At 33.1% G+C, this 5,670-nt stretch overlaps 1 long non-coding RNA gene across 1 annotated transcript; it reads left to right on the top strand.

Moving 5' to 3' along the window:
• Nucleotides 1-237: 237 nt before the first annotated feature.
• LOC109367148 lies at nt 238-3,447 on the top strand. Its single transcript, XR_002113924.1, has 3 exons — nt 238-324; nt 428-534; nt 1,759-3,447. It is a non-coding gene; the product is annotated as an uncharacterized LOC109367148 (long non-coding RNA).
• The last annotated feature ends 2,223 nt before the right edge of the window (nt 3,448-5,670 follow it).

Genomic DNA, 5,670 nt, shown 5'->3' with positions numbered 1-5,670 from the left:
TTTGCTGCTCCTAGTGCAGCTTCTTGAGTAAGTCAGAAAGACAAGAAATATTCATGAAAATATTTTTCAAAAATAAACTATGTGTTAATCACTGTATGGTAACTGTTGAGCCATGGCCTGAACCGCTGATTGAGCACCTGGAAAAAGGACAGTCAGCCCTGAGAGCACAGGTGAAAGCGATACACCTGTTTGACTGGAAGGGGGTGGAGCCTAGCTGCACCTCTCTTAGACCTCATTTAAGGGCTGACTGCAACTGTAGAAGGATCTCTGGTTGGAGATCCCTTCCTTGTGGTTTTCCTTACAAGCCTAAATCTTCAGACCTGGGTAAGTACTTTTCCTTTTACTTTGTAACGCCTTTCTATTATACTAATCGCTTTGTCATTACATCTCCTGCATCACCATTCCACTGCATTGATCTTTCTGATAGTTACAAATAGGCAAGATGTTAACGTTCTGAGTCAAGCACAGGCTGCTGAAAAGTTTGGTTGTTATCATCATAGCAACAAACTCCTGAAAATAATGTGGCTAGTCAAGGTATGTCAATGCATTTTCTTGTTGCGCTGGTTTTATTCCCTTCAACCTATCTGTCTTTCGCCACTTGTCAAGGTATAGAAGTAAAAAGAAAACAGTGGGATAATGGGTGCTTATGTAACACAAAAAGAAGAAAAGTTTGAGGAAAGGTGAGTGCTACATTATTGTCGGTTTCTACTGTGTATCAGTTAATGTCGTGGCAGAATATGTAAGAAAGAAGACAGGGTCTGTTGAGCAGACAGTATTTAGTGAGTATCCTAAAATTAGTTATTCCATCTAAAAATGATTAAAGGATTAGAAAACGTGATTAGTCACCTACTTTCTTTTCTAAAGATCATTTAGTTTACAATAAGAACTTTCTAATCTACAAGACGTCTCCTTTCTTTCGCTACACTTTTTTTTTTTTTTTTCCTCTGTTTTCTAAAGATGAAAGAACGGGTTGGTTGGAAATAAAATTAGTTTAGGACTTTCAACAAAATTCTTTTAACATGTCCATGAAAAAGGTCTTTTAGTAAGAAAAGATCTTTGAGACAGAGAAGGCAGAGCATCAGTGAACCTGTTATTTTTTTCTGAATAAATGTCACTTTTAATTAATAGAAGAAACTGAAGTGTGCTGTCAGTTTTTCAACAGGTAGCTTTGATATCTGCTAAATCAAGATGTTAGTTTTTGTTGTTGTTGAAGATTTTGCAGCAAAACAAAATGTTCTGAAAATGTTTCATGTTAGTTTTGTGTGACTAAATGTACATAATTTTCTCATCAATATCTACTTTATTATACTTCTTTGTAGCAAAACTGTTTCCAAATTCTGTTTCAATTGTGTTGTAAAGGAAAAGTTCTAAAGCCTAGATAGAACTTGGGATAATGCATTCTGACCATGTGTTTGTCTTTTGCAGACCACTGTCTGATGCCTGTATTGAAAAGTAATTCACTATGCTTCAGAAAGCTACCATCTTTTTAGTATATAGCCTGCTTTAAGTCACTACAGAAGCAATAATTATTTGTAAGAATTATGCATGGAAACTGCCACAACCAAAAACAACGTGAAGTTGATTTATCAGTGCTTTGCCTTGCAAGGGTGTCTATAACACAAAGCATAACCTTTTCCTCACCCCACGCTTTGGGTTTTTTCACATTTAATTTTATCTGTTGAAAGTAACCAGCGCTTTCTTTTTAGATCTCTTGACCTTTGGAAAGGATTAAATGTTTCACCTTTGTTCTGTTTTCAGATTGAATAGCTTGAAGTAAACGGAGAGAAAGATGATTATGATACCTGGATCTCTGCTGAGCACATAGGAGTGCTGAAAGCATATTAAGTCTCCCAGACTTAACTCACTTGGTTGAGTTATTTTTTCTGGTCTCTGTGTACAAAATGCAGGATAAATGCGCTGTCCCAGGAAAAAGGGACTAAGTCTTTGTGTTTTGGTGTGGTTACACTGGACAGTTTTTTTTCACAATCTCTTTCAGAGTCAAATTACTCGTACCTCCACAGCAGTGCTTTGTCTGCAGGATCAAGAACAGCAAGGAGCAGAAATAAATGTACCGCCTGCTCCCTGTCTTTCCCTCTATTTTTTTTCTCCCCAGTATACCAATACCTAATATAATTATCTCTGTGCTCCTCAGAACTGATACTGAAGCCCATCTGCTGAAGTTGCTCAGAGTGAAAATGCCTAAAGATTTAATTTTAAAGGATTTCAGATGTAGAATTAAATGCATAATTTTCAAGTCTCTTTACTAGTGTTTAAACGTGATTTTGTGTTGTTTTGCTTATTGCGGGTTATTTAATATTTTAAATGTTTTTTTAAAGGTGGATCTTTTGGTTTTAGTTCTGAATAGGCATACCGGATAAAGTTACTTTTTTTTTTTCCCAAGTATTTCAATAAGTGTCATTGAAAAGTATCTAGCTCTTAATCAATAGTTTGACAACATTGTTTCAAACAACCCTTTAACAAAATAAAATTGGTTTCTTCCTGACTCTTAAAACTATCTAAATTTTTATTATCATTATTCTGAAATTATGGCTTGTGTTGTGTTTCTATTAGTGATGATTCAAACTGGTTTTTTTTGGGGGGAGGAGAGTTGTTTTTTTTTTTAATGGCATTCAAATTGAAAGCAAACAAACCATATTTATTTGTTTAAAATTATTCATCAATTATCCAATGTGACCTATGAGAGCACTTGGAAAGGCTTGAAGAAACTAACCTACAGGTTTAAACATTCTGCAGATTTTTTTTTTTTTAGCACCACAAATTCAAAATGTATGTAATACCACTTAAATTTCTATGAAGAATATAAATAGAACATTTTGTTAATTACAGTGAATTAAAGTCTCATAGATTTCAAAGTGCTTTCCAAACTTAAATTAATTTGCTGTTGTAATGCTTCTACTTAGAGAAGAACAGAAATCAGAAGCTCAAATGTATTCAGCTATTACTAAATTAAGTATGGATGTTGTCTCTCTTTATGATAGCTATTGCATAAGGTATCTGGCTCAAAGAGAGCAGTTGACACAATTATTGTATCAGAAATAATGAGTGACATAATCTTGTGTTCCTGTAGATTTGTATAGAAGTTAAAGAGGGAGTACAGTGGAGATTTTTTTAAGAGAGCGTTTATTCAAGTGATAAATATATGGGCCATGTCATTAAGGAAAACAACAACAACAACAACAACAAAACACCTCTCTATGACACTTTGTGGAAAATCTGTTTTGGATAATGCACGTTAGAGATCATTTGAAGGTATAATAAAAAATTAACTTATGTTCCTACACACACTACAGAAGTTCCTAACAAAAAATATTTAGCTTCAAAATTCATTTTATTGAATAGAAAATGTCTTAACAAAATGAAGTCACTTTGACTTTCTAAGTCTCATTGGTAATTAGGTGGATCTACTGTACTGTCCCCTTAGTGTAAAAAAAAAAAAAAAAAAGTGTAAGATTAAAAAAGAGATGCAAAAGACTTATTTAAAAGGAATGTGAATTTGCTTATATACATATAAAAAATTTCTTTGAGTAATAGCAAAAAGCTAGAATTAGGGAATGTGGTAATTTGTACTAAGTGTGATAAGTATTTCAATGTTTCAAATTGATTGAAAAATTAATATTAAATGCAAATCACATTACAGTAATGACACCAAGCTTGAAATGTTGTGAATTAGAGTTAACATTCTTATATCACTGAATCACAGAAACCCACAGAAACAAAATATTTTAAACAAATTAAATGCCTGAAGACCAGATAGACAAAAGGTATATCCCTCTACTCGTGTGCAGAATGATTTTTACCTGAATTTCTTCATCATCCCTGCCTACCTGCTTAGCTTCACAACGACCTGAGCAATTTGCCATTGTAGAGATAGCCAGTGTATAATAGAAAATATTGCAACTATCTAGGTGTACGCCTTTCTCTGAACTCTCATGGTGATGCCTTACAGAAGGGGCTGATGCTATTGCAAGATATCTTTATCATTTATCCTAGGAAATGAAGAGTTTTTCTTCAGTATCCATCCCTTTGTTAGTTATGTTAGTTGTGCTTATGTGCTGTTATTTACACTGATAATAATATTGAGTTAAATACTCTAACACTGGACTTGCTTCTGACAAACGTATAACTGAAAAGCTGTTAAAAAATTTCAGGAAGGATTAGAAAAAGTTATATGAATTACTCATTGCTTCTAGAAATTTTGTAATGAAAGAGTTTTAGAGAACTCCGTCTCAAAAGTCATGTTAATGAATGACTGCTATGGAATAAGTGGTGTACCAATATTAGAATAAGATGGTATTCCAAAGAAAGTTTGTCTCTACAGCATACGTATTGACACAGATTAGGCAAACTTCTGTGTTAATCTGCCTTTTGAAAACTAGACAAATAGCAGAAGAGATTTTAGGTTAATAAAAAAAGAATGTTATAGACTTCCATTACTGTCTGACGTGCTCCTCTGTTTTCTGTCAAATCTTTGAACCATTCTAAGTTATTTACGCTCTATCAAGTGAGAAAAAGAACTTTTTCTAAAGAACGTTTGTATTTCTTTGTGATTTTTAGCATCTTAAAAAATAGTACCATAAAATATTATAATTATTTGAAATACTCATTTCCTCAGATACCAACATATTTTCCTAGTTCCCTAGACTAGCATTCCAAAATTTGATTCTTCTGTTGCACTGGTACATAATAAGATGAATTCTTTCAAATCTCTGAAATCATGTAATTGCAAATAATAGAATACTTCAATGTATTTGCAAACCTGATGATTTTGTATACCAAACTTTGAGAACTGTTTAGAATTATCACTATATGTTACACTCCAACAATATATACATTAGAAAGAATCTGTATTTGATGTAATATACCTTTATTAGCTAGAATTTGGTTCAGTTTGAAAAGACTGACTCACATTAGTACATCCCATTCTACTGGAAATATTACTTGTTGTTACAGTGGTTTTCTATGTGAATATACTCTATTGAAGTGATCATCCTTCAAATGAAATATTACGTCTCTTAAGTAAATAGGAATGAATTTAAAACTCTTTTAAATACGCAGCTGTTTTATTAAACAATGGAATTTGACAAGAGATTTGTGCTGTAATGTATAGATTTCAGTTATGTCTTTAGAGTTTGTTCTTTACTGTGTTCTTGTTCTTGAACTTCAAGAACACACATAAATTACAATTAAAAAAAACTTGACTGATTAAAGAAAGGCGTGACTCAAATATTTTTTTATCTCCTGTGTTAGTTGGTCTCACAAACTTCTCTATGTTGATTTAAAGATCTTTTGATCTCATTGTGATATTTCTAATCTAAAGCTTATGAGACCTGTATTTAATAAGCGGAATCTGTCTGTCACTACTTTAAATTCTAGGTTTCCCATCTTCTAGAATCTGAGTAACTGAAAGTGGAGGAACATTTTCTTGAGCTAAATCTTTAAATGAGGAATAAATGACATGAGATTAAAGAGATAATTTATGTATGATCTTTGGTGCATTTTTGATGCACGCATCAAACTTCCAATCAGAGGAAACTGCATCAAAGGGGAAGGGTAAGTCTCCCCAAAGTTCCAGTTTAGGAGCTGAAATAGCTTGTGGTGTAACTTAAATCAGTGATTGGGCCCTGCCTAGAAGCTCTATAAGCTGTGACC

The sequence above is a fragment of the Meleagris gallopavo genome, chromosome 4 (assembly GCF_000146605.3).
Source record: "Meleagris gallopavo isolate NT-WF06-2002-E0010 breed Aviagen turkey brand Nicholas breeding stock chromosome 4, Turkey_5.1, whole genome shotgun sequence".
Taxonomy (NCBI): Eukaryota; Metazoa; Chordata; class Aves; order Galliformes; family Phasianidae; genus Meleagris; species Meleagris gallopavo.
Note: the sequence above shows the minus strand (reverse complement) of the source record. Positions and strands in the feature narration are given on the sequence as shown.